The 14,351-nt window shown below is 38.8% G+C and overlaps 1 pseudogene; it reads left to right on the forward strand.

The window, feature by feature from the left end:
• Positions 1-558: 558 nt before the first annotated feature.
• Positions 559-14,351, forward strand: part of LOC130018452 (tubulin alpha-1C chain-like) — a 134,150-nt pseudogene continuing 120,357 nt past the window's right edge.

Genomic DNA, 14,351 nt, shown 5'->3' on the forward strand with positions numbered 1-14,351 from the left:
ATGCCGGAGGAATTACCCAGGGAGATGCAGGCAGGTGCATGTTGTCATTGTACAAATTGTTACCTCAGGCTGGTCACCGGGAGCTTACATTTGGTAGACTGGGAACACCCGCAGGAACAACTAGAGATCGCACCAAAAGCCTCGATCTCCCCCCTCCCCACCCCCCTTTGGGAGCCCAACAAACTACCAAGGATATCCAGCCCACACAGCAGAGCCTGGCAAGCCACCCGTGAGGTACCAAATATGTCCACAACAGTAGCTAAAACAGGTCTCATTTCCCTTACCCTGAAGAAGCCTCCAGTTGAGTTGGGAAGAATGAGAGGGCTCATACTAAGTAAATGGTGCGCAAGTCAACGGGTGGGAAGGTGCCCCAAAAAGCAGCTGGCCACTAATGCGGCCTGTAAGAGCACACAAGCCATTGGCAGCACAAAGAAGCCACACTGCTACCAGCTCGACACCATGGTGCTTTGTGAGATCTACCAGCTGCCGTTATAGTGGCTGGTGTGCGAGATCGCGTAGGACTTCAAGACCAACTTGCGCTCCCAGTGCTCAGCCGTCATGGTGCTGCAAGAAGCATGTGATGTCTACCTGGTGGGGCTCTTAAACCAACCTCTGCACATTCCCCACCAAGAGCGTCACCATCATGCTCAAGGACAAGGACATCCAGCTGGTGTGCCACATTCGTGGAGAGAAAGCATAAAGGTTACGATGTAAAAATCTCAGGGTTGGGACAAATGGAGATGCTACTGGTGCCCGCTTGAGAAATCGATGATTAATGGCATAACAGTGACAGTGACAGTGCTCATTTTGAAGATCTTAGGTGCCACAGCCACGTGCTTCTGGAAACCTGAATTGTAAATGGTTGGGTTCCAGAGACATTTCTTTAGGGCTCTGATCCATTTTGGGATTCATTTGGGTGTCTCTGGACCAGGGTTGTTGGTGTGCTAAGATGGGATCTGGAGGCACATTATGGGTGTGACAGCCAGGCCAACGAGTGGGCAGGGAGGTGAGGAGCGCCAGCATGGCACCTCTGCTGCCATGTAGCATGGAGATTTAATCCTGGTACCTGCATACCTGGACCTTGCTTGTGGAAGCTCTTGGTCGCTAGGATTCCATCTGGAGTAGGCAGGGAGAGTGCACCTTCGCCATCTGGGGTGCTCCAGTGAAATTGGCTTTGTCTGGGGTCTGGAGAAATCTCCAGCTCTCTGGTGTCTTCTGGGATTCGCTACTGTGTCTCTGACTTTTGATATCTTTTGAGACTTATTTATGGGTCTCTGAAAGCAAGGCCAGTAATAGAGTTAACAAGGTGGCACTGGAGTTGGTTAGTGGGAGCTACTGCCAGTGCTTCCATGTGTATTGGGAAGTGGGGGAAGGTAGCCCATCCCAACTCCGTGAAAGCTTGGAGATTTCAATCACAAAACCCGCATACTCGAATTTTCAGCAGATTATATCTTGGTCAAGTCCATCCTGAGACAGTAGAGTCAGGCCCGGGGTTTTGTGGCAATTTTAGACTGTGGAAGCAAGCAGCTGGTGGGGGCTCTGCTTGGGCAGGCACAGACCAATCTGCCCCCTCTGATTTACCCCAGCCTGTCCAGCCATGCACTGGTCCAAGATTAACTGTGGCCTTTGATCTCTTACAAGATTTATCTGTGGACCTCTGAAATAAGATGAATAAATGAGCTTATATAGCTGAGCCAGAGGTGATTTATGGGCATGGCTCCCACATACCTAAATTTTGGCCATTTAATTTCTTGGTAAACTTGGTCCCAAGTTGTTGGGGTCCAGCCAAAGGCACAGTGGCAATTTTGAAGTGTGAGGAAGCCTGAAGGCACCATCAGGCTGCTGATGCACTTGCCTTGCAGTTACAGGTTGACCTGTTGGCAGCATCATAACCCCTGAATAAGGATTTCAAAAAGGAATTCATGGTCATTCATAATACTAATAATAGGAAAAAAGATACACTTTGAATTGCTTAAAAGATTTCCACTATTTTTGTGTATATGAGTGTATTTAGTGATCTTTATATATCATGTAGTATAGGAATAATATAACTCATAATTTTATATATGTGACACGAGAGTAGTAAGGATTAGCTCATTGCTACTTTTTGAATAAATTAAGACTCCACATTTGTAACTGAGTCTTCAAAGTCCCACATTTCAAAAATTCTTCCTGCCTTTGCCCATAGTTCATGAATGTCCTCTGCTGACCAATCTGCACGTTTGCTCAAAGCATATTCTGTTACCACTATATGATATTTACTTTTCAACACTACATTGAATAATTATATCAGCTAATTAGTTGTATAGACTCTTATTTTTAAAACTCAGCATATGCCTTCCTTTATAAAATTAATTAATATATACTTTCAATATGTGTCTGTGTGGCATTTAATAAAAAATAGTGTGTGGTGTCAGAACAATAAACCATAAATCTACATCACTGAAGTATAATGTTAATTTTATCTAATATTGGTGTTCACTTTCACTTTATATCCTGCCATGAAATAGAGAAAGAAGGAAAGAAAAAAGTAAAGAAGGAAGAAAGGAAGGAAGGAAGGGAGGAAGGAAGGAAGGAAGGAAGGAAGGAAAGAAATGACAAAATATTTTAAAAATAAATTTAGCCTAACTAGTATTTATTTTCCATCTTTGAATTTTCTATTGTTCTTGTAATTACGATATATAATTTATAAAATATATATTTATATACATACTTATATGGGTTTTATAATGCATAATTTAAGTTTTTGTTTATTTTATTTCAATGTAATTTGAAGAAATAGAATGAATTTTTTCTACATAAAGTAATGGTAAACAAAATTAAAGACATTGAGAATATTTAAAAGATGAATATCCATTCGCCTCACTATCTTGTATATTCCAGGTCAATCCACAATTGTTGCTGCATTTAAAATCCTAATCATCAAGTGTTCTTATCTTATTCTTTGCTGATAGTCATCTCTCTGCAAGTCTCTATCTCCACACCCCTCTCATATACTGTTTCTTTCGAATACATCCACATCTGTGTCTGAGGCCTGCACTCGCTGTTATTAACCACTACAGCAATTGCTGCTGTTTTAGGCTCACTAAAATACCACAGATGGTAGCACTAACTTCCCTGTGACCTCAAACGCCTTCAGATATTCTTGCCACTGGTTGGAACTCTATAATATCTCTTCTGTTAATCTCTGGACTTCTATATTTCTCAAGGAGTGTAGGGTCTTTGTAAGTGAGATTGGGGAAAGGGTTAGCACAAACATGAATGACTTCAGATACATCTGCTCACTGCATTAGGTCAACTATACTTTTCAATCAAGGCACTCTTTTTTGTTTTGCCTTGCCATGTTTAGCCTTCCCCTATCCTGCCCTGCTCTGACCCCTTCCCTTCCCTTTCCCTTCACTAGTTTTCCTTTTTTTTTTTTTTAACCACACCACCACACTGCTCAGTGATAAGGGCTTACTCTTGTCTCTGTGCTCAGGAATCACTCCCAACAAAGCTGGGGGACCATATAGGATGCCTGGCATCAAACTCCAGTCTGCCCTGTACAAAGCAATCAATCACCTTACCTCCTGTACTATTTCTCTGGACCAGGCATTTCTTTTTCAATTCTATCTTATGCTATCAAAAACACATCACATCTTAGAGAGTGTCTATTTAACTATATCTTGTCATTAGTATTTCTTTAGAATAAATATTTCTCATGGAAAATGTAGATGTGTTGAATTGAATCCCAATAATGAACACAAGATTTTAGGAGGTATCGTCGTTATACAAATTAAGGAAATCCATACATTTTAAAGTAATTCAAGACTTTCTTATGCTGAAGCCACAGAAATTTCAGAAGGTGTTGTACTATAATTTAATTAGAAAAATAATATTTGAGATATTTATTAAATACTTTAAGATAATTCTTTAAATTAAATAGGTGTACACTCCTTTAAATATAGTTTTATTGACTAATTTCAAATATTTGTATTTTCAAGGGAACTATTTTGCTTCCAAACAAAATTGATCTATTCAAATATAAGATTTGAATTTCTTGAATGATATTTTTAGAATGTAGGAATATTGTTTATTATTTTAATTTTAATATATCTGTATTAGTTATTTGATAGATCTATGAATATATTCACTTATCTTTCTTCATCTGCCTCTTCATTTGTATTAAACATTTTCCTAAAAAAATATCTAACCATGCAAATATCACTTGGAAAATATCATAATTTTTATTTCTGTTTTTATTCATAAAATTTCCATTATACAGAACTTTATTTTTCTGACCCATTATTAAAAAATATATTTATAAATTTCATGATTCATTTGAATAAAATGTTTTGGGCACTAAACTGGCTAAAAATATGTACTATTTACTTACCACATTTTATAAAACTCTTCAGTTCACCATAAAAAAGAGAAGAATTTTTTGTTTTTTTCTCTGTAGTTTTCAAATTTGAGTATTATTTCTTTGTTATTTATGTTATCCTTAACAAACCCAGATCTATTATGTGACTGTTGCCCTTTTGTAAGTCATGAAAAAACACTAGTATATATGATTTAATGTTCAAAACACATATGCTGTCCAATGGGTTCAATTCATTGACAAGGATCTAATAAGAAAAAGAGACATTGTCTGATTTTGAAGGCAATCAATTTCTGTGTCATGAGGACAAAGCCTTCCTCCAAAATCTTGCATAAAATGTCCTTTTATCACATAACATTCAACTTTTGCTCTCCATTGCCCCTTCATTAAACTGAGGAATGTACAATAGTTCCTCTGATATTCTGGCTTGTGGGAGAGACAGTAGATGTTATTGTCTTACTTTGAATTAGCTATCTGAAAAGAGTAATGTCTGTGTTTGAAACTTTTATATTTCATTTTTAATTTAGATCTTGGATACACATTTCTAAATGAAAATAATTTTCCATAGAGTCTAAACGTACTATATGCATTTCTACTTAATTTTAGTGTTAAAACACAGATCATCTATTTCTTGGTAAAGCACTTTTGTGATCATTTTAATGTTAACTATCTTCCATCACCTTTCTTACCAAATGAAAAAGTAATATGCAGGAAAGGTACTTGGGGCACTAACAGCATAATGTAAAAGTCCCTATTGTATAGTTTATTATTTGAATCTGGTATTTTAAAATTTATGATGTCATGCTAATTGACAAATTCAGACCACCGACATCTATCTCTGCATAACTGGAATATAATCCCCATTTACACTTTATTAGGAAAGTGTGCACATATCAAAATGAGGAGTAGAGTAGTAGAATTCCTACCATATATTGGTAGTCTTGAAAATATAAAGAATAGTACAGCAGGTAGGGCAAGTATCTTGCACACAGCCCACCTAGGTTTGATTCCCTGCACCTGTAACCTCAATCCACCAGAAATGGTCTCTGTGCACAGGACAGAATAAGCCCTGAACATAGCTAGTTGTGGCCCAGATTTCAAAAATATGTTAATTGGTAAATAGAAAATATAATTTTAGCCTAGTTACTAAAATTTTCTGAAGTTTTGAAAATATTTTTTATTAATGATTCATTATCATTGCAGAAAATAATACAAAGATAAACGGTATGAATCTATGATTTCAAGAGTTCTTAGATTTCCAATTGCAATAAAGTATATTCAAGAGAGAAGACCATATTCAAGATATAATGCTATTCATAGAACCCTTCTCTTTTACTTCATAAATAATTGAAGACAATTGAGGACAAAATTAGAAAAACATTATCACTTCAGTCACATGCCCTCCATATAACAACTTATCCCAGGGCCCAGATGCTTATCCAAAGCAATGCTTACACCACACACACACACACACACACACACACACACACACACATGCACACACACACACACTCACACACACAATCTCATTAATTCCTATGTTTATTTATTTTTCTCTTCACAGTGTAGCCTAGAATTTGTCTGTTTTCTTGAAATTATGGTAACAGACTATGGTTAGCTTCCATATCTTTGACTACTTCCCCATGTGTTCCCTATAGACCAAAGATTCTTGCCCTGGGCTTTAAGAACTACTATGACAATCCAAGGTACTGTCATTTTAAAAAAATAATTATACCTGAAAAGACGATTTTGATTAACACTGTGGATTAAATTATGTTTTATAGTTTTATAGTTCTAAAAACTATTCTATTCTTTAATCTAGGACTCTACAGACTATAAACTATCTTCAAGAAGACAATATAACACTGACATGAACTCTGAGTAAGTTACTATACTCATGGAACAATATTTGCATATACATAGGTCCTTATGAATTACTAGATCATTTATAGAAGCTATCAGAATTTCTCTTTAAAAACTTCACATTGAGGAGGGCTTATTTGTGTTTATTAATAATTTATTGTATCAGAGCAACATATTTTTCCATATTTGATAACAACCATAAAGGCTTTATCATATGCGAGTGCTTAAATAGGATAATGATTGACTCTTGCTTATCGGAATCCCTTCCTTTATGCTATTAAAGTATTTGTATTTAGAAAATCTTATGTCTAGATATTCTTTGTGCTCTTCCTTACAATCTGCTCTAAGAGGGGTAAGATTTGTGATAAGAACAGTAGATACAGAATCTTCTTATTGTGTCAAGTTCATTGCTTCTCTTTCTCTGAGATGTAGGCCTATTAAATTCCACTGAACTTTTTTTGTCAATCTCTGGATTCTATGTAATAATATTTATGTGCAACTTTACCACCACTAGAGGCAATAGAGATAATGCATGTATTCATGCGTGGAAGATACCTCTAAGGTCAGGGATATATGGTTGGATGTGAAAGCCCTATGTTTGATCTCTGGCAACACAATTGATCCTCCAAGTAGTCCTTGAGCACCACTGGGGGTATTTCCAGAACATCATCAGTTATAACCCCCTTTTTAAAAATATAATATATCCCAAATCTGGGATTTAGCAAACTATTAGTAGTTGATATGTTATAAAGAATCTTTTTTTTTCAGTATAGAAGCTAATATTTTTTCACTTTCTAACTAACATGTGTTGAAAGATGATTAATACACACTATTTTATATTCTGAAAATATTTGAAAATTAATATCATCTCCATGTTTGTTTAAGCAGTTCTCATGTTTAGCTTGGGAAATTAAAAACATAAATTTTACTTGAGGAAAATAAGATTTTGGGTATAGGTTGAGCAGTGAAGAAGATCAAAGTATGAGAATTGGACAGAAAATCAAAATAAGCAATTTAAAGCACTATGGAGAACTGAGGTCCAATTTTACTACCTGTAATGAGTAGCTGTTTTGGCCTAGAGCTTGCTACTGTGAGGCATATTAATTGAATGTCCTAGAAGCAAATGGAAATGAAGATGCACAGGTCAATCTCTATCCCAGTACCGAAATTCAGCACACTGGTTCCTCAACTAAATGAGCACTTCTCTTCCTGTGAAACCTACCATGTTACTGGTTGGTGAACTCCAGGGATGAAAGACACCCTTCATTCTGTAAAATGGGATTCTTAATACTTTACAACTGACATACCAGGCTGAGTTCAATGTCAGGGTAGGATCATAAAACACTTCCTTAAAAATATTTTAGCTTATGATCATTAAATAAAAGTACTTCGTTCTTTTCCTGCTGATTTTTTGTGAGTGACAGGACTGTCAGGGTCAGGGGAATGAGACCCATTGTAGTTACTGGTTTTGGCAGATTGAATACGCAAGGGAAAGTTTTCCAGGCTCTGCCGTGCGGGCGGGATATTCTCAGTTGTCAGGCTCTCCGAGAGCAATAGAGGCTTTTAAGGTGGCATCTAATTGCCCTTGCAGGTGTTCCCATGGTTAAAACCATATTTGAACCCTATCAACTATGGTTCAGCAATACTGGAAGATGGATATTATGTGTTTTATGATGTGTTGCCTGGCCGTGAAGCGGCCACGTGGTCTGGAAAATATCCTGGAGCGTGGCGGTGGCTGGCTAGTGGAGGTAGTGGAGGTCTGCCGGTGAGGTATTTATCTGGTATTGGTAGGTGGGTCTTCTGTGTGTAATCCTTGGGTTGCTGGCAGTTGGTGGAAGCAGACAGTGCAGATTTCTCTTTTGAAATCCAACACCCCATTTTTCTGGTAAAGAAACAAACAGCACCTGACCCAGACAAGGTCAGACCTGAACACCTGAAGAACCTGCCGTCAGTACTCATCAATACACTGGCTCGGCTCTTCACTCGCTACCTGTCTGAATGCAAGGTTCCGTCCCAATGGAAAACCAGCAGGACCGTGCTACTGTTCAAGAAGGGAGACATCCATGACATTGGCAGCTATCACGCGATCTGCCTATTGTCTGTCATCTACAAGTTTTTCACTCGAGTCATCCTAAATAGGATTGGCAGAACACTAGATAAAGGACAACCATGCGAGCAAGCCGGGTTCTGCAAAGGATTCAGCACCATCGACCATATCCACATGATAACCAAGCTCATTGAGGTTTCTCTGGAGTACAAGATACTGCTCTGTATATCGTTCATTGATTTAAAGGCCTTTGATTCTGTTTAGATGGAAGCAGTCATTGAAGACCTAGCCAATCAGGGCATTCAAACTCAATACATCAGCATCCTCCATTAGCTGTATTATGGATTCACTATCAGAATCTCACCATTATACAAAGAAGTGATCATTCATGTCAAGAGAGTGGTCTGTTAGGGTGATACCATTTCATTGAAACTATTCAGTGCCACCCTCGAGAACGTCATGCGTCAACCGGAATGGGAAGGAATGGGAGTGAAGAGAGACAGTCAGCAATTACAACACCTCCGCTTTGCTGATGACAAGTTCTAATAACAACAAACATTAACCAAGCTGCACAAGAGCTGGCCAACTTCAACCATGAGTGTGGAAAGTTCGGACTACAGCTGAATCTCCCGAAGACAATGTTTATGAGAAATAGTCTTATTCCTGACGTTCCATTCGCTCTCAATGGAACGACCATCTTTGAATGTAATAGTTCTGTGTACCTAGGTCGAGAAGTCAACATGATGAATGACCTGGCACCTGAGTTGGGCAGGAGGAAGAGAGCTGCTTGGAACTCCTTCAAGAGAGTCAAAGAAATAGCTAAGAGGTTGAAGAACCTCTGGCTCTGGGCACATCTCTTCAATTTCACTGTTCTTTCTGTATTAACATAAGCCTCAGCAAAACACTATTCGGGTCTCCCAAAGAGGTATTGAACGAGCTATGCTTAGAGTATCACGCTTCACTCAAATGAGAGAAAGAATCTGGAGTTACAACCTTCGAAGATGGTCAAGAATCAGAGACTCTGTCTCGTTTGCCAAGGTTCGAAAATCAGATGGGCTGGACACATTATGGGATTTGAAGAGGACTGCTGGACTAACGCTGTTACCAACTGGATTCCACAGAAAGTCAAAAGACCGCATGGCCGCCCACCTATGAGATGGTCAGGTTTCTTCGTCAAGACCCTGAACAATCGTTTTGAGGCTCTTAGTATTTCTAGAACGAGCAGACGCCATTTGGCTACACTACCACGGGACAGGGATGAATGGGGACGTTACTGGTGCCCACTCGAGCAAACTGATGATTAACAGGATGCAAGTGATCAATTGAGAAAGTGACAGGACTGTCATGTTAAATCATGTTTTGTTCTTCCTCAGTGGCTTGATTGTAACAATAAGATACTTGAGGATCACCTTGTAAGAATAGCATCAAATATGCTACTACTGAAAATATCTGGAAAGAGATTTCATTACTTAGGAAGAGGAGAGATATCTTTTAAATTTTGTAATTGTTCCTTTATGTAGAGCTCATGCTGTTAGATTCAGCCCACATGCCACTTTTTGTCTACACTCAGATTTTTTTCCTTATTAGCAAGCTCCAAATGCAGTTGTCTTTCATAGGAAAAATGAAGCGTTAGCTAAGAGAACATATGTACAGTATTTGAAGCCTCAATATCTGTATCCAATAAATAAATAAATAAATCTTATTTTAAATCTAACATCAGTTTTGACAGCTCATTTTCCTCCCAATTGGTGATGGGTTAAGTGCAATTTACATAAACTAGTTTTAGATAATTACTATATTTGAAATTAGATTAGCTAAAGACTAGACATTTCCTTGAAAAAAAATAAAACACAACATTGTTTAATTATGGTTATAAAGATTCTATCATCGAGTATTTTTAGGTCAGTCACACACTGAAAAACAATGCCAAAATAGAAATTCAATGTAGTGATACATTGTATGTACTTGTTTGTTAATAGGGGAACTGTTGGCAAAGTCAAAAATATTTTGTTTCTGCAATGTCACCTCATTTTAAAAAATGGTAGTGAATCATTTTTTTCATTGTCCTCAGTTTATAATGTCCATGAATATAGTAATAAAATAAAAAAGAATCATAAGCTTATAGTGATAGAGTAATAAAATAGAATTACCAACACAAATATGCATCCTAGCTTAGCAGTTAGAGGAAGCTTTTCAGATTCAAATTACCATATTCATTCATATGTATCCTGCATATTCTCTGGTTCTAGTTCATTTAAGTTCAAATTTAATTTCTCATATTTTTAATAAAGTTTGTGCCTAAAAATGAACTTCTGAATGTTCAGCAACATACAGGTATACTACTTAATTTCAGGTAATTTGAGTCAAATTTATTACATGCTTTAAGATCTTTTTTATGAAACTTAAATTCCTTAGGAGGATAAAGGGTTTCATGATGACATTATTTCTGAGTGTGGTATGGGCCAGTGCCAAACTATTTGAAGAAAATAGTAGTAAATATATCAACTTGAGGTATTTGAGAGGGAGCTGGGAATGTAACTGCACTTTGAAAACAAATGTGATTTAACAGAGTAGAGCTAAAGAGTGCCTTCTGAGACAATTTATTGATGCGAATAAATGGGTAAGGAAACAAAATATATTTACAGAACAATGAAAAGTATCACTCAGATATGAACATTTGACAGAATATTGACGATATAAATTAGACAAGATTGTGAATACAAAATTGGCTGATTTACTTCAACAAACATGTTGACAAGTCTATATTTTATTGTGCCATTTCAAATTAAATTTTATTTGCATAAAATTAATTTAATAATTTAATCCAAAATTGCACGCATAAACCTGTATACATTTGTAGATATAAACACATTTTAATAATGCTAAATTACGTGAAAATTGAAAATTTCTGCCTATACTTTTTTCTACCTATTTCTTTTCCTACTACACTAAGAAATGCTTCTAAATGTTTCTTTATTTATTTTTGATGTTTGCATACACATTTTAGTTAAGATATACATATTATTTATTCATTTCTAGTGTTTGTTAGTGATTGCTAAACCAAGCAGTAGATTATGATTATATTTCTGCCAAGAATGCCTTTCTCATGAGAAAAAATAATTGTAAGTTATCAACACACTCTCTCTAACAAAATAATCCCACTTCTCTCCTTTTAACATAAATTCATACACAAATTTTAACTAGGCATTTGTGAACAGAGTCATCCCATATTGAACAGCTCAGGTGGAGTTTTAGGTCTCAAATGACTTTTACTCCTAGACTTCTTTTCATCTCTCATCCTGTCCAGGATTTTACTATCAAAAAAACAGTGTATCATTCGGAAGGTGCTAAGTGCTAAACTAATCAATTTTTTTTTCACTAACTAAATTTTTTTACTCTCACTTCAGAAGATATTAGAACTCAGTTCTGGAATTCAAAATCCTGTTGAAGCATGGGGGCTGGAGCGATAGCACAGCGAGTAAAATGTTTGCCTTGCACGCGGCGGACCCTGGTTTGATTCCCAGCATCCCTGAGCAGCGCCAGGAGTAATTCCTGAGTGCAGAGCCAGGAGTAAGCCCTGTGCATCACCGAGTGTGACCCAAAAAGAAAAAAAAATATCTTGTTGAAGCAGTTCTTTCCACTGTGTGGATTTGAAGATCTCTGCATTCCTTGACATTTTTCTGCATATGTGTACTACCAAAGAATGAGAATGAGTATAGAGATCTGCTGAGAGGACTAAGGAAGATCTGAAAATGCTACATTTCATTTCTCCCCGCATCCATTGATCAGAACTCAGATACAAAGCCTTATCAAACTCCAAGGGTCTGGAAAATATCTTTAAGTGTATTTTCTAAAAATTAAACAAAAAGGAAGTTACATATTTGTTTCATTGCCTTATTCATATTCGGGTTGTTAGGCATTCGAATGAATCAATACTCTTGGCCAAGTTTGTGTTGACAAGGACACCGACGCCTCCGACACCTCTTTCATCACATGTTCCGAGGAACAATTCTTCTCCAGTGTCGAAAACGGCATGGTGAGATTCGTGTCTTCTTGTCTCGGTCAGACCAATGATGTCGTACTTGATCATTCTCGCTTGTACCATCAGGTCCTCGATGGATGCATCTGATGCTAGCGTACGTGCATTGAAAGTACAGATGATCATTTTTGTCTTCCTTCATTGTGGCAGCCTACGTCGGCCTTGAGATTTTGTCGGCCTCTCCTTTCTCATCCTTCTCAGTGCTGCCATGTCGGTGAAGCCTTCAGGGTCAGGTGAATGAGACCAGTTGTAGTTACTGGTTTTGGCATATCAAATACACAGTGGATAGCTTGCCAGGCTCTTCAGTGCAGGCGGAATACTCGGTAGCTTGCCAGTCTTTCCGAGAGGGATAGAGGCTTTTGGGGCGACCTCTAATCACCCTTGTAGGTGTTACCATATTTGAACCCTATCAAATATGGTACGACGATTCCGGAAGATGGGTATTTCGTGTCTTATGATGTGTCACGTGACCGCTTGCGGCCCCGCGGGTCCGGAAAGCCTCCTGGAGTGTGGCGACGGCTGGGTAGTGGAAGTAGTGTTGAGAGTGGAAGTCTGCCAGTGGGATATTTATCTGGGTATGGTGGGTCTCCTGTGTGCAATTTGATCCCTGGGTGGTTGATGGAAGCAGACAGGGCAGGGTAGGGTGGGGCTCCTATTTAGAATCCCTTTGTCACCTGTGGTGGTGGGAGTAAGCAGAGAAGCTCTGTCCCTGGGTCCGCCGAGCCTGGAGTCCAAGGTCTCAGAGAGTTCCGCTTATCTTGTTCTGTGGGTCTTCAGTCGTGCATGGGTCTCAGCCGGAGCTGCCGCGCAGGTCCGGAAAGCGTCCTGGAGTGTGGCGAAGGCTGGGTAGTGGAAGTACCAATCGGACATTTACATTTGAATAGATGTAACTCACTGCCTGCAGTTTCAATCTTCGTTGTCTACGCACCAACATCTCATTATGATGAAAGAGAAATCGAGAAGTTCTATATGGAGCTAGAGAAGTTCTATAAAGAAGACCACAACTTCTACAAGATCATTGTGGGTGATTTTAATGCCAAGATAGGACCGAGAAGATCAGCTGAAGAACTTCACATTGGGACCCATGGCCTAGAATGGAACGAAGAGGGTGAGAGACTGTCTGAGTTCATCATGTCGACCAAGACCATTCACGGTAACTCACAGTTCCAGAAGGCAGAATCTAAACGATGGACATGGGAGTCTCCCGGTGGACGATTCCACAACGAAATAGACCACATCATATTAAATCGACGGTTTTGCCTGACTGATGTCGCTGTTGTTCCAAAATTCCGAACGGGATTGGACCACCGTCTCCTTCGTGCAAAATTCTACTTCACAGAGCGGGGAGAAAGGGCTGCGAAGTTCAAAGAGAGAACTCCCAGAATGACCACCAACTGGGAACTCTTTGGTACTATTGTGGCAACATGGGAAGATGCCATTGTTGACAACATTGATGAGGAATATGATCGACTGGTTCAGCACCTCCATGAATTTGAGAGGAACGCCAAGAGAGAGATAGCCACAAAAAATCGCCTATCTTTGAAAACTCTTGAGCTAATTCGCCAGCTTGGTTTGGCGCATGCCTCAGGCAACCGCATGCTAACTTCCGAGCTCGCAAAGCAGTGCAGAGATGCGATCAAGGAAGACCTCAAAGAGAGAAGAGCAGAAGTACTGGTAGATGCGGCAGAAGCTGGGAAAAGTATTCGTAACACCCGCCTGTCCTTCGCCAACTATAAGACCAAGATGACTGCCCTCCGACGTCCTGATGGATCCATCACATTCTCCAGAACGGCAATGGAGAAGATTATCCATGACTTCTACTCAAATCTCTTCGATAGCCATGTCCACTTGCCGACATACCAAATTCCACAGGACGGATATGTCGTTCCCAATGTTCTCCCTTCCGAAATCCGACACGCCATTTCGTTGGTAAAGAAACAAATAGCACCCGGCCCAGAGAAGGTCAGACCTGAACACCTGAAGAACCTGCTGTCAGTACTCATCAATACACTGGTTCGGCTCTTCACTCGCTACCTGTCTGA

Source organism: Sorex fumeus, unplaced genomic scaffold (genome assembly GCF_029834395.1).
Source record: "Sorex fumeus unplaced genomic scaffold, SorFum_2.1 ptg000265l, whole genome shotgun sequence".
NCBI classification, from domain to species: domain Eukaryota; kingdom Metazoa; phylum Chordata; class Mammalia; order Eulipotyphla; family Soricidae; genus Sorex; species Sorex fumeus.